Consider the following 19,533-nt stretch of genomic DNA (forward strand, 5'->3'; position numbering starts at 1 on the left):
GCTCATTTTAAAAAATTCTCCTGATTCAACAAGGTCTGAAGGCTGAAGTAGAATTGAGCAACTGTGATAAATAGCAATATGATCAGTGGCTTATTTGCTCTCACAAATTCCTATTGCCTCTGGGGATTTTCCTGATACTGGGGGACATGAATTTGCAAATAATGTCTTTCTCTGGGTCTGGAAGAGTTTCTGTCATTTTCTTCATTTTTGTTGACATTTCCCCAATAATTTATGAGCTTCCGTTGATATGTAGAAAGATCAATAGCTATGTGCGTCTTTGGGAACTAAGTGACAAAATAACACTAACATGCTCCAGTAAAAAGCATCACATTTCTCTTGTCATGGTCAATATTTGAAGTTGGTAAAACATAGAGGTGACTCTTTCTTTGTGCATATCTATATTTCCTCAGATATTCTGAAGCATGGATTCCTTTCTAAATGCCAAGGGACAGTAGTTATTCAAAAGAGCTAAGACACAGCATTAGGGGTGACAAGGAGCCCTCTCGGTGGCCATGGAAATGAAGAGTGAAGAGGTAGGTTCCATCTCTTACCCAACTATACCTGGGGCATCTTTGTTTTAATCTGTTTTATGTATTGAGCTTTCCTGAAATATTTCATTTGAACACAGAGTCCTAAAATTTTTAAAAGTTTGAAAATCCAACAGCAAAAATATAAACCCAATTAAAAAATAGGAAAAGGACTTGAACCTTTCTCTAAAGAAGACATACAGATGGCCAATAAGCACATGAAAAGATGCTCAGCATTACTAATTATTAGGGAAATGCAAGTCAAAACCACAGTGAGATACTGCATCCCACCTATCAGGATGCCTGTAAATTAAAAAAGTAGAAAATAACAAGTGTTGGTGAGGATGTGGAGAAATTGGAACACTTGTGTATTACTGGTGGAAATATAGATAGTATAACTGCTGTTAAAATGATATGGTTACTCCTAAAAAAAATAAAAATAGAATTACCATATGATTCAGCAATTCTACTCCTGGATATATACCCACAAGAATTGGAAGCAGAGGCTCAAACAGATATTTGTACACCTATATTCATAGCAACGTTATTAATAATAGCCAATGATAAATGGATAAACAAAATGTAATATATCCATATAATGGAATATTATCCAGCCTTTAAAATGAAGGAATTCTGACACAGGTTATAACATGGATGAAATTTGAAGGCATTATACTAAACAAAATAAGACACAAAAGGACAAATATTGTATGATTTTACTTATATGAGATAACTATTATAGTCAAATTCATAAACAAAGAAAGTAGAATAGTAGTTGCCAGAGACTTGTGGGAAAGTGGAATGGGGAAATAATGTTTAATTGGTACAGAATTTTGATCTGGGAAGACGAAGACATTCTGGAAATGGATAGATGGTGATGATTGCACATCACTGTGAATGTAGCTTCCGTAATAGTTTATTAAAGGTATACATCATTAGGCAAGGTTCTAAGACCAAGTTAAGGGAGAAGAAAAGTTTAAAGTTTGGGAGTAAAGTGGATTCTGTTGGATGCAGTTAAACTCAGATGCCAAAGTTGGGTTGAAGAGACCCCAAAACTGGAGGAAACAAAGAATATAGTCAACCCAGAGAGCAAAGAAGACTTGAAATATGGGTCTAACCGTAGTGTGACAAAGTTGGGGTAGTAGGAACAGTAGTCCTGAACCATCATTGACTCACAGGACACAGCACTCCAAACACTATACCGCTAATGGAGCTAACTTAACCTTTCTCAAAAATTCTGAACCAGGTAAGGGGAGACAGTGACAGGAGAAGCTATTGAGAATTCCTTAAGAATACTACCATCCATGGATGCCTGGGTGGCTCAGTGGTTGAGTGGCTGCCTTCAGCTCAGGATGTGATCCCAGAGTTCCAGAATCGAGTCCTTCATCAGGCTCCCTGCAGGGAGCCTGCTTCTCCCTCTGCCTTGTGTCTCTGCCTCTCTCATGAATGAATAAATAAATAAATAAATAAATAAATAAATAAATAAATAAATCTTTAAAAAATACTACCATCCAATGTGAGAGAGAAATATTCAAGGCTCAGAAGACCACTGGAAAAGAGAGGAATGTACCACTTCCAAAACAGTCAATTTACATATGGACGATTAAGCATGAAACACAACACTAAGCTCAGTCACCATGGGGTTTCCATTGTCATTAAGAACTAGCTAATTCTTGCCTCCATTGGTGTTCACTTTAAAGAAAGTAAGCCTGGGTGACTCAATTGTTTAAGCAGCTGCCCTAGGTTCAGGTCATGATCTCAGGGTCCTGGGATCAAGCCCTGCGTGGGTCTCCCTGCTCAGCAGGGAGTCTGCTTATCTCTCCCATTCCCTCTCTCCTTCTACCCTTATTCTTACTTGTGCTCTCTTTCTCAAATAAATAAATAAGACCTTTAAAAAATAAAGAAAGTGCTTCCAAACACACCAGGAGATTTCTATGTCAATAATAACTAAATCTTAGGACACCTGGGTGGCTCAGTGGTTGAGTGTCTGTCTCTGGCTCAGGGCATGATCTTGGGTCTGAGGATTGAGTCCTGCATCTGGCTCCCCTCAAGGACCCTGCTTTTCCCTCTGCCTCTGTCTCTGCCTCTCTCTCTGTTTGTCTCTTATGAATAAATAAATAAATAAATCTTTAAAAAACAAAACAACTAAATCTTTTTAAAAGTCATTTATATATTACCTTCAAATCTTCCTATCATCCTTGACTTTCTTCTTTCTCTCATACCCCCCACATCCAGTCTGTCAGTAAACTGCCTTCAAAATAAATGCAGATTCTATCTCCTCTTCAAATCTGCTGACTTTGAAATAAATTCAAAATCTGCCTCCTCTTCATCTCTTCTACCAAGCCATTATTTGTTGCCATGTCTACTCCAACAGCTTCCTAACTACCTTACCTCTACTTCTGTCTTCCTATGGTCTGCTCTAAGCAAAGCAACCAGAGGGAGCCATTTAAAATATAAATCAGATCATTGACATGATATATAAAAAGGCAGTATAATGCAGAGTAGGAGTGCAAGTCTGGAGCTAGACTGCTATAGTTAAAATTCTAGATCCATCACTTTCTAGCTGTATGACCTTAGCTAAGAAATTTAATCTCTATGTAACTTTCTCTCATCCTTACAACAAAGATAGTATTAGTAGCTATATTATAGATATGCTTGAAGATTACATTAGTTGATACACCCAACACACTTAGCTTAGTACCTGGAACCATAAATTTTAGCTATTGTTATGTCACGTAACTGCTCAAAACCCTCCAAAAGGATTCTCATCATGCTTAGAATAAAAATCCGAAGTCTGTACCACAGCTTAAAAGATCCTACATGAACTGACCTTTACATACTTCCCTGATTTCACTTTCTTTCATTCTTTTCCCTGTTCAACTAAATTGTATTCACATTGACCTCTTTGCTGTTACTAAAACACACTGGACATTATAGTATATATAGTTTATAATTTCACTTGTTCATTCAACAAATATTTGTTGGACAACTACTATGTAACAGGAACTGCTGTATGTATTTAAAATACATCAATGAACAAAGCAGATGAAAATCTATACCCTCTATAAACAGATCTAAGCCCACCCCCTCCCATCTTTGTCTACTAAATCCTATTTCCCTAGGCAAATCAAAGATAAGTGAAAGTTGATCAGGAAGACTGTGAGGCCAGGTACAGGCAAAAGAGACAAGTGAGAGGGAAATGTAGCCCTAGTTTCTCACATGAGTGTCAAGTTTCCCGAAGTTGAGTGGTTTATTAAGGAGTCCCGAGAGCTCAGGGCCAATCACCTGACGGTATCTCTCAGTCCCAAGCCATACCAACCAGTCTGCCCAATGAGACAGTCCCATCCTTCCTGGGTAAGGCCCAGGCACATAAAATTAGTTGTACTTATGTCCCCAGCTGAAACATTAAAGGACTTCAACCCAACATTGTGAGAAAAGGACTTATTTTGCTAACACAATAAATGTGACATGGTCTAATAGGTCACTGCTGAGGGAGCTCTTTAGGAGATTATTTTAAAACATATGAGTAACTTATTAAGACATGGATAGTAGATTCTTTTTATTTATGTACACTGAGGTGAAGAAAATCCTCAATATTTTTTAGTTAATTACTAAGCTAACTTCTGAATTTCAAGGCTTTTTTGTTTTCTACGAGGTAAGCAAGAACACAAACCACTGAGCCAGTCCAACAGGAGCCTAGTACACTCTGGCCCAGGCCACAGGATGGCCCCTCCTGCACATGTCCCAGCCTTCTCACTCAAGTTCCTTTGCACAGGACTTAACTAAGGAGCAGAATGATAAGGCAAAGTGAGGACATTTCCTGAAGATGCTAGGTTTTCAGGGTCTGTAAATGCTGTAAGATACAGGCTACAGGAACTATCTGAGGGCTCTGGAGCTAAAATAAAAGGTTGGACAGGCAACCAACACTAACAAACCTGGTTAAAAAAAAAAAAACAAAACTCTAAGGGTCATGTCATACATCCTAATTACTCCTCTCTATCCTTATTTAGCATTGGGCCTAGCTGGCTGCTAGGCCTCATTCCCTACCCTAAAGCAGCAGGCAACAAATGCTTGTGAGTCAAGGTTGCTGTTTACAGCAATCTGGTAGTAAATCCTTCTTTGAAGCAAAAATGACCCCAAAATTCTTCTGCATATCTGCACTATGTCTATTGATTTTCTGTTTTCCCACTGTGTATATTTTTAATTATACAAGTACTACATGGATACATTCTTGTAAAAATGCAATTGGTACACATAAAATAAAAGGGCCCCTTGACCACTGACTCCCTATTCTATTCCCCGCCCTAGAGAGAACCACTATGATCAATTTGGTCTATATCCCTCAAAGCCTTTTCCTATTCATCTTGGTTCCTTTATACATCTGAGTTCACAAAGCTGTTTTGAGGGATTTTTTTTAAAGAAATAGTTTCAAACTGTTATAGTGTAATTTTTGCTTGCTTTTTCTTCTTGACAATATGCCTTAGAGATTTTTCATGTTAGTAAATACACAGTTATCTTACTCTTTTTAACTGTTACATAGTATTCCATAATAAGGCTATACCTTTGTTTATTTAATCAGTTACCTTTGAGGGGTCTCCCATGTTCTCTTGGGCTACTCTTAAAATTTCTCAGAGATGCCTGCTAGACCAAATGTTTATGCCCCCCCACCGCAATTCATATGTTGAAACCGTAACCTCCAATGTGATGGTATGATCAGGCGGAGCCTTTGCAAGGTGATTAGGACATGAGGGTGGAGCCCATGTGAATGGGATTAATGCTCTTGTTAAAGAGACACCAGAGAATTCCCTTGCCCCTTCTACCACATGAAGACACAGTGAGAAGATAGCTATTTATGAACCAGAAAGTATGCCCTCATAGACACTGAATCTGCCAGTGCTTGACCTTGACATTCCAGCCTTCAGAACTGTGAGAAACAAATCTGTTGTTCATACGTCACCCAGTCTATGGTATTCTTTTATAGCAGCCTGGACAGACTAAGACAATGTCCCATTACAGAAAATAACCTGTTTTCCTTTATCATGAAACTACTTTGTTTTATTCTACTTTTCACTTTTCCCCCACTAACTCTCTATTTGGGAAACTGTTGCCTTGATTTAGATGGAGGACTATGGAATAAATTGCTCTGATTTTCTCTCTTTCACCAGGATGGTAAACTTTTTCTTTTCTTTTCTTTTAAATATGGAACGCTTCATGAATTTGCATGTCATCCTTGCGCAGGGGCCATGCTAATCTTCTCTGTATCGTTCCAATTTTAGTATATGTGCTGCCGAAGCGAGCACTGGTAAACTTTTTCTATCCTTACCATAACAGTGTGATTTATTCACAGCTACTCTGTCCCATCTCCTGTTTACTTCCCAAAGGCAAACTCAATCTGTTCACTCTTTCTGTAGTTTCTAAGACAACTTATCTCCAGAAGCAATTATCTATAACTTCTAAAAAATATACCACCTTCCAGGGATGTTATTCAAAATATTTAGCAACCATATGAACCAGGCACAGACCAATCTTACTGGATGCCTGAACAGGGCAAACAGTAGTTTTTGTATCATGCTGACACCAATTAGCTAAGTGCCAGTTTTTCTCTACCACTCCTTCATAAGATTGTCTGTCAAACATGTGTCTGCTACCAAATCACATTTTTGTTCCCCAAACTTCAATCATTAATTCAATACACATTTATCAGGAGGCTACAAAGTCCCTTGTATTTAGGCATTGCATTAGAGCAGGGTTTGACCCCAGGACTATTGACATTTCAGGTAAGATAAATGTTGTGGGGGACTGTCCAGTGCACTGTAAGATGTTTAGCAGCATTCCTGGCCTCTAACCATTAGATTCCAGTAGCAGCTGCCTCCTCCCCAGTTGTGACAAACAAAAATGACTCCAGACATCGCCAAATGTCCCCTGGGGGGACAAAATCACCTATGTATGAAAACCACTATAGTAGATGTTGATGAGATAGAAGACAAAATTTCTGCCCTAGGTTAGATTACAGTCTCATTTAACATTTCATTTAATATACTAGTGGGCCAGCCTAAAATGTTTCTGTTGTTACAGTTATGTAACCTCAATATTCACTCTTTACTCAAAGTTAATATAGAAGCATCTTCATAGGGGATCCCTGGGTGGCGCAGCAGTTTAGCACCTGCCTTTGGCCCAGGGCATGATCCTCGAGACCCGGGATCGAATCCCACGTCGAGCTCCCTGCACGGAGCCTGCTTCTCCCTCTGCCTATGTCGCTGCCTCTCTCTCTCTGTGACTATCATGAATAAATAAATAAAATATTTAAAAAGAAAAAAAAAGAAGCATCTTCATATTGGCAGCCTTGGCCCTAAGAGTATGAGCAGTAGTTAATGAAAGAATGCTTATAAGCTTCATTAATAGAAACTGTAATCACACCTGTGCCTTTTTTATTCAATAGCTGATTCCTGAAGAATTGTGGATAAATGCAATTACACTTCCCCACTGACAGAATTTAATAGCTCAGAACCACTTTTTTACATCTCCACTTGATTCTAAATGGATATAATCTCCTTAGACTTTAGGTATCAATTAAGAACATGTGTGTAAATCTGCTAACCCAGTTCTCGGTATTTGTCATGGATTATCTCATTCATTCATCACAACAAGCCTATAAGGTAGGTTTTGTTATCATCGCAATTTAAAGATGAAGGAATAGAAGTGCAGAAAAGTTAAATATGTGACCTAAGGTCATACAACCATTACAGGGTAGGCCCAGAGCCCAAATCCTCAACTACTACATGGCACTGCCTCAATAAAGATGAAGAAGAGAAAGAATAATGAGGAAAAGGAAGAGAAAGAGGAGTAAAGAATTAAACTTACCCCTGCCTCCTCCCATGGATTTGAATGTAGTCCAAGTACCAAGAGAAGGAGGTTCTGTATTACAAATGCCCCGGACCACTTTGGAACTTATGACCACCTCAGCAACAGGTGCCACAGATCCAAAGTCAAGAGTCCCTAGCAGGTCTTAAAGATGTGTCCTGAGAGGGCATATGAAATTGGCAGAACTACTAGCCTTGCTCAAGGTCAGAGAAGCAAGAGCATAACGTCCAAATATTTTGACAATGTCTCACTACCCTATTCACTGCAACATATTCCAAAGAAACTGAACTGCTTGCTGTGGAAGAGGAAGCTCAAGGTCAGAAAAACAGAAGATCCTGAAGCCAGAACACCAAATAACTGTTAGTATGGAAATCCACCAGAGGAGTCTTTAGATAGAGGCTCTGAATGGTCCACCACCAAAGTTAAGCATCTCCACTGTACTTCAGTGTTTCTCTTCTTTTTCTTTTTGCCTCTGCAGCACAGAATCTTCACTGACTTGATTTTCATTGTTTGCTAAGTCCACCCAAATACACTGTCCTAGGTAAGTTAATATATATAATATATATAATATATAAATATATATTCAGTCATTTCTGCTATAATATGGCATATCCTTTTAAAATTACTGCACTATGCAAAATTGCACAATGAAAACCACAGGGCTTATGGGAAAAATGGGGTTAGAGGAACAACAATAAAAAATATCAGTAGCATGCTAAAAACCAGATAGGAAAGGCAGCACAGTTTTACACATGTTAATGGTTAAGAAATACATAAATACTACAATAAATATGGAACTTCACCTTGAAAACACCTAAAGTTTGCTTGTAAATGTAGGCATAGCAGGTTATGAGTTATTGTGAAGTGGTGGAAGGAATGTTATCTGAAATCAGATGGAAAGTTGTAACACTAAATGTGAATGGCTATGGCTAGTAGATGTTTAAGGGTGTGTTTTGTGTATTACCAAACCACTCAGTTCAGCTGGGTGTAGTTTTCTGCATTCACCTAATATTTCTTGTTGACGGAATCATGCTCAAGCAAACACAAAATTCATGTCATGCTCAAATTGTTCCCTAATATATCAACCACATTGGAACAAACTCAAGTTTTCAAAACAGACATTATAGCAGAACTGACTTACAATGATTTAGGTACTAAGAAGATGGAAAACAGTGGCAGAATGGAGTATTATCAAGGACAATAAGCCTCCAATTAAAATTCCAGGCTACCTTTCCACGCTACTGTAAAGGCATACACCTACAACTAAAAGAAAGTATCTTTTTATATTCTCCCTTTTATTCAAAGATCCTAAAACAAAATACTATGGGGGCTGCAGGTTCTATTTATCTCCTACTGTGAAGGCACTGACTTGGACCCGCTGCCTTCCCCAAATAGACAAGATAGGTACGTAGAAGTCTGGGGGATTATCTGACATTCAGAGAACCTTTACACCAACCAATACTTAATAAGTCCAACTGAAGTAAATAGAGACAGAAACAGCCCCAGTGTTCATTTTTAATTCTTTGCTTTTCTTTTCATTCTTTGCCTCATTTTGTTGCTTTTGCATATCTAATTCCCCCCTCCTAGAATAATCTTTCTTCCCCTTGTGGTGGTTTTAAAAATATGTCCACAAATTTTTTGATACTTTCCCACTTCAAGAAGTGAAGTTTAATTCGCTTCCCTTTGAGTATGGCCTGGACTTAATGACTCACTTCTAACAAATAGGATAGAAGTGATGGTATATCACTTCTGAGATTAAGTTATAAAAAAGACTGTGGCTTCCATCTTGGTTTTCTGTGTCTCCCTTTGGAATCATTTGCCATGACAGAAGCCGGCTGCCATGCTTTAAGTTTTCCTAGCTTTCATTTGGTGATTGTTTATATATTTTTATTTTTTTGCTGGGGCTTTCAATTTTTCCATTTCTTTCAAGGATTTTGCCCTTGCTTATTGGTGTATTTTTATAATAGTTGCTTTAAAATTTTTTCATATAATTCCAACATCTGTCATCTGGGATTACATCTGTTGATTGTCTTTTCTCATGTGAGTTAAGACATTTCTAATTCTTTATATGCTTAATAATTTTGGATTATATCCTGGATAATTTAGATGCTGCCTTACCAGATCTTGAAAATTGTTTAAACCCTATGAAGAATGCTGATACTGATGGTTTTGTTTTAGCAGGCAGTCAGCGTTCTGACCCAACTTCTGTGGGTTGTGGTTCCAAAGTCCATTCCATTTTCAAAGCCTTTACAGCACTATCCAGGTATGTTTCACATGTCTGCCTTTTAGTGAATAGTCTGGGATCTAGGTTGTGGTCTGTTTAGTTCTTGAAGACTTTAGTCTGCTAAATAGGGTCTAACCCAGACATGTTCACTCAGGGTTGAGCTCTAGAGTTCATAAACAACTTTATAAGGTCACTTTCCCAAGCTTCTCCCTTTCTGTGATCTCCTCAGAACTTTCTGGTTCCCTGAGGCTCTTTTTGTTCAGTCCTCTGGACTGAAAGCTGAGGTTTAGTTATCCTACTCTGCTATTCACTTTTGCAATGTGCCCTTGTTTAGGTCCAAGCAATAGGGTACAGAAAGAGGAAAGAAGCAATGGAAATTGGCCCAACCCTCTTATAACTACAGATCCACCAAAAAGAAAAGAGAATACCCTGTCCTCAAAGACTTAGCCCCTGCAGCCTTCAATTATCAACTGCTGCCCACTATTTCCAAAGAATTTCTTGGGAGTCAGAGCACAAGAAAACAGAAAAGAGTTTTTAAAAAAGTGGAAGATTTCCACACTAAGTGTTAGTAGTTCCCTTTTCCATTCTTTTTTTAAAGATTTTATTTATTTATTCATGAGAGACGAGAGAAAGAGGCAGAGACACAGGCAGAGGGAGAAGCAGGCTCCATGCAGGGAGCCCGATGTGGGACTCAATCCGGAGACTCCAGGATCAGGCCCTGGGCTGAATGAAGGTGATGCTAAACCACCTGGGCTGCCCCCGCTTTTCCATTCTTGAGCCAGAATTAGATCACTTCTCCTAGAGCTCTGTCTGCTCACTGATGGCCACTTAACTGGATTCTGGTATGCTGAGTTCAGGCCAGAGTATAGCAAAATTTTTTAAGTGGCATACTCACCAGTTCAGCGATAGTGTGATTTCTGTTTTTTCCTCCCAATCTGCTACTATTTACTTTTCAGACTATTCGATGTTCTATTCATTCTGTTCAGGCTTTATAGCTATATACAACACTGGAGGGTAGAGTATGCTTATTTCATCTAATCCAGAATTGGAACCCCATTATGCTATATTATAATTATCTAATTTTGTTTTTCTGTTTCTCCCTGCAAGCTCCTTAGAACTGAGATTCTATATATCCCCCATAACTAGAACAGACCTTAGAATAACACTGGTGATTAATAAATTATTCTGTAATGAGTGAGTGATTGAAGGTCCTAACCAGGGATGCCTGGGTGGCTCAGCAGTTAAGCATGTCTGCCTTCAGCTCAAGGTGTGATCCTAGAGTACTGGGATTGAGTCCCACATTGGGCTCCTTGCATAGAGCCTGATTCTCCCTCTGCCTGTGTCTCTCTACCTCTCTTTCTGTGTCTCTCCTGAATAAATAAATAAAATCTTAAAAAAGAAGGTCCTAATCAGGAAACCTACCCATTCCTAAAGTCCAAAAGCAAGGAAACCAGCTTGGCAGCATGAGCATGGAGCAGAGCTTGTGCCAGTAGGAAAGAGTTACAATGCCCTCTTCAGTAGTGTAAAATTATTTCTCCAGAAGGCCTCTGATGGCAATGCTCCCATCTTTGCCATTTAATCCATTACTAGTTGCAAGACAGAGATTTCACACATAGTAGTAAAGGGATGGCTATATTTTAAAAATGACCATCAATCAGTAATTTGAATGAACAAGCCCATATAATATTCTCAACTCTATGTTAAGCACAGGAAGAATAAACAAGGAAAAGGCATTGACCCTACTTCTCAATTTGGTTATAATACAGTCACAATTTGTATGACTAACTCATTGAAAAACAGAAAAAATTCAAGGCATGACATCAGGAAATATGTAATTGTGAAGAGTACTGTAGTAGTTCAAAGGGGTGCAGATCAGGGTGGTCTGGAACAGCTACAACAGAGGAAGACGCAAAACTTGAGACAAGTCTTGAACTATGGGTTAAAGAGTAGTAAGTGGAGGTCTTTTTAGAAAGATTAAGCAACACAAGCAAAGCTGTGAATGGGGAAGAACATGAGAAACAGATGGGCCTGACTACAGAAAAGATTATATTTGATGAGCTCAGTAGTCTATACTTATTGCTACATTCTGGCCATGGTGTCAAAAATATTAAAAACCCAGAACTAAGAGGGATCTTCACTTATTCAACTCTATCCAGTGCCAAGACTCTGATTCATGCACCAGTTCCCCTGTCCTATACACACACACACACACACACACACACACACACACACACACACAAAGACCCTCTTTCTGACAACATGGGTCCATTTAGAATCAGTGTTTCTCTTTTAAGAAGTATCAGAAGATATTTTCTCTCTCTACTGGGGTTGCCAGGACACCATGTGGTGGGAGCCTAAATGTAGAATAAAGGAAAGCAAAGACAAACAGGGCCCAAAATAAATGGCAAAAAAGAGCCTGATGATATCAACTGATCCCTTAAATCAGCCCTCACTGAAGTCAGTTCCCTGTTATATGATACAACTGACTCTATTTTTGAGTTTTTTGAATTGGGCTTCTGTTATATGCCACAAAAAGAATCTTGAATAACACAAGACTTCTCCATACTCTCACCAACTGGTTAAGCAGCCATAGGATTTGGAGTTCCCAAATTATAGGGCAATCATTTCTTTCTGAGGCAGCCTATTAGGTCTTTAGATAGCCCTCATAGAATATTATTCCTTTCACTGAATTAAAATTTGCCTCCATTTTACTTCATCTTCTTGGTTCTAGTTCTCATCTCTGGAGCCAAATAGAATAACGGTGATCTCTCTGGCACACTCATTTGAGGACAACTTCTATGTCTTCCCTGAGATTGCTCACACTCAGTTCCTTCAGCAGTTCCTGATGGCATAGTTTGTATGACTGCAAGCCCCCTTACAGTCTGAGTAACACTGCTCCCAATGGGTTCCAGTTTGTAAAAGGTATTGTCCAAGACTAAGTGAAACATACTAGTTAGAACAATACACATTACAATTGGATTATCACTTGTCTCACATTCTATTATCGCAATGGTTCTCAACTTTGGTTTCCCATTGGAATCACCTGGGGAGATTTAAATATACTTATTTCTAGGCCCTACCCCCACAGATTCCTATGCAGTTGATCTGAGTTGCAGCCTGGGAAGCCAAGTGTGTGAACCACCATATTAATGTGTCACAAAAAATACACACTCACAGGCAAAAATATGTGAAGGGAGTTAAAAGGTAAACACTTCTAGTTATAAAATAAATAAGTTACAGGGATGAAAAGTACAACATAAGGAATATAGTAAAAAATATTGTAATAACTTTATATGGTGACAGAGGGTAACTACACTTATGGTTAACAATGAATAATTTATAGAATTATAATTCTATATATTATAGAATGTACTAGCATTAATATATTAATATTAGTATAATATTCTATATATAGAATTGTTGAATCACTATGTAGTACACTTGAAAGTAATATAACACTGCATGTCTACTTTAATTTAACAAAATATATTTAAAACAAACACATAGACATGTCTCATAGCTAATTTACCTTTGAGCTCATTGAATATTAAAGCCCCTAAGCCTTCTTTATATGAGCTCTGCTATGCCATACTCCATATTTGGGCAATCAGTTTCTTGGAATTTCCCCCACAGTCATATATATAATTGAAGTTCAATTTGCCAAAATATAGTGTAACACCCAATGCTCAACCCGTCAAGGAACTCCCTCAGTGCCTGTCACCCAGTCACCCCATCCCCCTGTCCACCTCCCCTTCCACTACCCCTTGTTCATTTCTCATAGTTAGGAGTCTCTCATGTTCTGTCACCCTCTCTGATTTTTCCCACTCATTTTCTCTCCTTTCCCCTTTAATCCCTTTCACTATTTCTTATATTCCCCATATGAGTGAAACCATATAATGACTGTCCTTCTACGATTGACTTACTTCACTCAGCATAATGCCCTCTAGTTCCATTCACATCGAAGCAAATGATGGGTATTCATCTTTTCTAATGGCTAACATTCCATTGTGTGTGTGTGCATAGATAGAGATATATAGATATATGGATGTATAGATATATAGATATATATACCACATCTTCTTTATCCATTCATCTTTCGATGGACACCAAGGCTCCTTCCACAGTTTGGCTATTGTGGACATTGCTGCTATAAACATTGGGGTGCAGGTGTCCTGCCGTTTCACTGCATCTGTATCTTTGGGGTAAATCCCCAGCAGTGCAATTGCTGGGTCATAGGGCAGTTCTATTTTTAACTCTTTGAGGAACCTCCACACAGTTTTCCAGAGTGGCTGTACCATTTCACATTCCCACCAACAGTGAAAGAGAGTTCCCCCTTCTCCACATCCTCTCCAACATTTGTTGTTTCCTGTCTTGTTAATTTTCACCATTCTCAAGATGTGAAGTGGTATCTCATTGTGGTTTTGATTTGTATTTCCCTGATGGCCAGTGATGGCGGAGCATTTTCTCATGTGCTTGTTGGCCACGTCTATGTCTTCCTCTGTGAGATTTCTGTTCATGTCTTTTGCCCATTTCATGATTGGATTGTTTGTTTCTTTGCTGTTGAGTTTAATAAGTTCTTTATAGATCTTGGATACAAGCCCTTTGTCTGATAGGTCATTTGCAAATATCTTCTCCCATTCTGTAGGTTGTCTTTTAGTTTTGTTGACTGTTTCTTCTGCTGGGCAGAAGCTTTTTATCTTAATGAAGTCCTAGTAATTCATTTTTGCTTTTGTTTCCCTTGCCTTCATAGATGAATCTTGCAAGAAGTTACTGTGGCCAAGTTCAAAAAGGGTGTTGTCTGTGTTCTCCTCTAGGATTTTGATGGATTCTAGACTCACATTTAGAGCTTCCAAAGATTTTGAGTTTATGTTTGTGTGTGGTGTAAGAGAATGGTATAGTTTCCTTCTTCTGCAGGTGGTCGTCCACTTTTCCCAGCACCATTTATTGAAGAGACTGTCCTTTTTCCAGTGGATAGTCTTTCCTGCTTTGTCAAATATTAGTTGACCATAGAATTGAGGACCCATTTCTGGGTTCTCTATTTGTTCCATTGATCTATGTGTCTGTTTTTGTGCCAGTACCACACTGTCTTGATGATCATAGCTTTGTGGTACAACTTGAAATCCAGCATTGTGATGCCCCCAGCTCTGGTTTTCTTTTTCAATATTCCCCTTGCTATTCGGGGTCTTTTCTGATTCCACACAAATCTTAAGATGATTTGCTCCAACTCTCTGAAGAAAGTCCATGGTATTTTGATAGGGATTGCATTAAATGTGTACAATGCCCTGGGTAGCATAGACATTTTCACAATATTAATTAAATAATTAATTAATTAATTCTTCCAATCCATGAGCATGGAATATTTTTCCATCTCTTTGTGTCTTCCTCAATTTCTTTCAGAAGAGTTTTGTAGGGCAGCCCTGGTGGCCCAGCGGTTTAGTGCCACCTTCAGCCTGGGGTGTGATCCTGGAGATCTGGGATCGAGTCCCATGTCAGGCTCCCAGTATGGAGCCTGCTTCTCCCTCTGCCTGTGTTTCTGCCTCTCTCTCTCTCTGTCTCTCATGAATAAATAAATAAAATCTTTATTAAAAAAGAAGTGTTTTGTAGTTTTTAGGGTATAGATCCCTTACCTCTTTGGTTAGGTATATTCCTAGGTATCTTATGGTTTTGGGTGCAGTTGTAAATGGGATTGAGTCCTTAATTTCTCTTTCTTCAGTCTCATTGTTAGTGTATAGAAATGCCACTGACTTCTGGGTATTGATTTTGTATCCTGCCACATTGCCGAATTGCTGTATGAGTTCTAGCAATCTTCCTAGTCTTTTATGCTACATTTATAAAATTTCACCTTGCAGATTCTGCCCATCTACCAAATCTGTCAAAATTTGCAGAATCATAACTCTGGCTTCCATTGTAATATCCCTTTATAAATCTTATGGGCCTGTTTTTTATGACTTCAATCAAGTCATGAATAAAAATGTTTAACAGAACAAGGTTGAGGATAGAACCCTATAGCTTGTTACTAGAAATCATTATATTAATAGTGTCCAAATCTGTACGGATACATTTTTGTTATATCACTTCAACAAACTGCTAATTGACATAACTATATGAGTGAGACTACAGATTGTCACACTTTCCACAAATATATCATGGGAAATCATGCTAAAGCCCTAGATGACAGCCACATATGTATATCGTATGGTACATTCCCCAGATCCATCACTCAACTAATTAAATGAATGAAATTTGCATTACATGACTTCTCAGCAAACCTGTGTTGCCTCCTACTGATCAGACCTAACACTTCTTGAGATTTTAAACTATCCTTTAATAGCATTTCTAGAATCATTGTCTAAGACTGACATCAAGTTTGCCATTCTGTGTTTCATACAATGAATCCATCATTTCTTCCTTTCTAAAAACTAGAATTTAATTTGGCCATTTCATGTCTTCCCCAAAATGGGTAGAACCCAGGGTCTAACTTCTTCTTCAACTTTTATTATCTGCTAAAAAACCTAGAAATTAATGTCTTACTGTATCTGATGTATGACTTTCACACCTAAGATAGCTGTGTCTTATTGAGAACTGAGACACTGAACTAACTAGCCTCTACTTCCACTCCAACTTTCTGCTGTAAAATTGAGCACTATAGACATTAGCAAGCATCAAAACACCCCATTAGGGAACCAAATAAAGGCTCCTCTCCTCATCTTAGCTCAAAGGTCTTTTTCTTCTTTGTTCATTATATTCACTATCATTCACTTCTCCAGGAGGGGTTGCCAAAGTGTGTGTGTTATGGGATGGGGCTGATTTCCGTGTCATCAATTTTTTTTTTATCTGTGGCTGTACTGTACCTTTGAGTGTTTTGCTGCTTTATCATTCTCTTTGAGCTGGGAGCAAAGAGAGAGCCCACATTATTATTTAGTAGAAGCTGCAATTGAAGAGTCTGGGCAGCAAGCAGAATAAGGAACAGCAGAATATTCCTTTGTTCTTACACAGCTGCTTGCTTTTTACCTCTATATTTTATATGTTCAGATCTTACCTGTCAAATACTTTCATGTCTCTCTCCCTCCCTTTCTCATGTTCCCTCTCTCCTTTCTTCCACCTTCTGTTTCTCAAATACATTGCTATATTATGTCCTCATAGCAAAGCTGGGCCTCTCATGTTGATCTGAATTCATTATTTTTGTTAATTTTATTTAGATGGAATTTCTTGAACATACATGGAAAGGAACTGAGATGAAAAGAGGCACTCTTGAGCAGCCCAGGTTGGCTCAGCGGTTTAGCACTACGTTCATCCCAGGGCCTGATCCCGGGATCGAGTTCCACGTCGGGCTCCCTGCATGGAGCCTGCTTCTCCTTCTGCCTGTGTCTCCGCCTCTCTCTCTCTCTGTATCTCTGATGAATGAATAAATAAAATCTTTTTAAAAAAGAAAGAAAAAGAAAAGAGGCACTCTCGTGAGCATGGCTGGTCCTAACAGAACTGGTCAACAAGTAAAGTCTTGTTGTCATTGTCCTCAGCTCATACTACCAAGCATGTGATGCTTGCACACAAGCTCCCCTTTTTCCCTGAATCTGATCTTGCAGGTCTAATGCTTACCTAGGAATTATGCCCCCTTTAATATCTTTTCTGCAGGTCTTGGGAAGGAGGCTCTGGTGTAGAAGTATGGGCACTGGCCTTGGTCAGCTCAGCTCCATCACTGATTTACCTCTGTCTTGGTCCACCCGTTCAACTTTTCTAAACCTATTATTTTATCTATGGGTTGGGATAATAATAATAACAACATTAACAATAATGTTGATCCCTATGAGATTGTTATAAGGATTTGAGAGACATGAAAGAATTCTATAAACTTTGATCAGTGAACTAAGAAGAGTGGGCTACTGAGTCTCAAGGCCCTCATATGAACTTACATATATATAAAATATTATCAATTATGATAATGATAGTTAAGATATAATAGTTATTATGTGTAACAATGATTGTTAAAATGCATGAGGTATCTGACAGCCCCTCTTCTATGCACTACACACACGTCATATGTGCACATATGTAACCATGTACATAAAAACCAGAGGTCTTCTGTAAACCATGCCACCCATGTGTGCTGTCTGAGCTCACACAACAGGCACACTGTAGTATACAAGAAAAAGCACAAAGTAGGACATCAGGAGATCTAAGATATAGCCCTCACTAAGCCATGAATTTGCTCTGTAGTCTTAGGCAAGTTTACTCCCATCAGAGATAAAGTAGACAATGCCTACAAACCCTTCCTCTTACATGCAGAGACTAATAGTAAAAGGGGACATAGCACTATGGTAATGCAAGAGTCCCTGTTCCAGTGCCTCACTATGAATACTGATGGGAAAGGATTAGTTCTCATGCCAATCACCAGGGCTGGTCCAGCCTTTATGTTCAGCCAGTACAGTATGCTTGTGACTCTCCTGATGAGGATGGAAAGGATGACGAAGATGAGTATCAGCTATTTTGTGATGTCTGGAGTCCTACTGCCTTCAAAGAAATGGCAGGAGTTGCCCCTGGCCTTGATTCTAACAGGATTCTTCTTGCTGATTTTATCCAGATTCAAACTCATCTCAATCCTTATCCATTAAATACTCTACAAAAGGTCTCAAATGCCAACTTCCAACCCCAGAACCCAAGCAGTCCAGGCCCCATTACCAAGAGCTGTGGCAACTACTACTCCTGCCCACCCACTGCTGCAAAAGGCTAACAAGCAAAGGCTATGCCTCATATAACCCTAAGAAAATTGCCTTTCTCTAAGAAGGCTCCAAAGGATATATATTTTCTAGTAGCCATTGAGGTGGTATGAAAAAGCTACCTACTCAAACTTCTCTCCTCCATAACCTAATGTCTTCATGCATGAAATTCCACTGTACATCATTTCTTTGAGGGAAGCATCCTGCTAATATGCAGATAATATATGAGAAAGGTAATACATTAGAGCATTAACATATTAACCTATAGTTTATCAGGTAAATTTTATATACAACAGGTCCCAAAGGGAATGGGACACAAAACAAGGAATTTTTGACAATTATGCAGAAGGTAAAGAGATATCCAGAGATAGAGGAGACTCCTTGAATTGCAAAAAAACCTCAAAACCATGAGAGTGATGTGGAGTATGGGAAAGAGGGGCATACTAGGGCAGCCCGGGTGGCTCAGTAGTTTAGCATCTGCCTTTGGCCCAGGGTGTGATCCTGGAGTCCTGAGATCGAGTCCCACATCAGGCTCCCTGCATGGAGCCTGCTTCTCCCTCTGCCTGTGGCTCTGCCTCTGTGTGTGTGTGTCTATCATGAATGGATAAATAAAATCTTTAAAAAAAACAGTAGCTTTGTGATGTCATGGAATACATAAGCTTTGGATTCAGACAGATGTGGGTGTAACTACTGACTCTGTTAATTTATTTACTCTAAGCCTAGGTTTCCTGATCTGTAAAATGAGAATAAAAGGGCTGATGTCATAACTAAATCTGAATGAATGATATAAAAAATGTAAAGCACTTGACATATGGTAAATAATAATATAATTCTCTTCCAATGTGAAGTCCTACCAATTAAGCTTATGAACCAAAGGGCAGATGCAATCATAAGTATTAATCTTTTCCAGGCTCTACAAGTTGTATGGTTCTAAAAGACCACTAAGAATGAGATAGAAAAGCTGCCTTATTTTGCAAAACAACTTTAGGGCCCATGTGTCTGATAGAAAGCAGCTAGGCTAGACATCTTTTCTTTAGTCTCAAGGACACATACTCTGCATTTGATAAACTATTGGAGACAACTCTAAGAAGCCTAGAGCAATGTAATACCAAGAGCTGACTGCTACTGTTTCAGTGCCTCAAAGCTAAGTCACTTGGATACCTACATTTCTGTTGTCAAGGAAATAGGATTCTCTGAGTCCTAGACA

General features: G+C 38.8%; 1 long non-coding RNA gene and 1 other non-coding gene across 2 annotated transcripts; one reads left to right on the forward strand and one right to left on the reverse strand.

Moving 5' to 3' along the window:
• Positions 1–5,720: 5,720 nt before the first annotated feature.
• LOC119868565 lies at positions 5,721–5,827 on the reverse strand. Its single transcript, XR_005386559.1, has one exon. It is a non-coding gene; the product is annotated as a U6 spliceosomal RNA (small nuclear RNA).
• Positions 5,828–7,561: 1,734 nt separating this feature from the next.
• On the forward strand, positions 7,562–16,980 carry LOC119868513. The gene is made up of 4 exons (XR_005386434.1): positions 7,562–7,747; positions 7,867–7,929; positions 9,570–9,651; positions 16,812–16,980. It is a non-coding gene; the product is annotated as an uncharacterized LOC119868513 (long non-coding RNA).
• Positions 16,981–19,533: the final 2,553 nt, after the last annotated feature.

Source organism: Canis lupus, chromosome X (assembly GCF_011100685.1).
Source record: "Canis lupus familiaris isolate Mischka breed German Shepherd chromosome X, alternate assembly UU_Cfam_GSD_1.0, whole genome shotgun sequence".
NCBI lineage: Eukaryota > Metazoa > Chordata > Mammalia > Carnivora > Canidae > Canis > Canis lupus.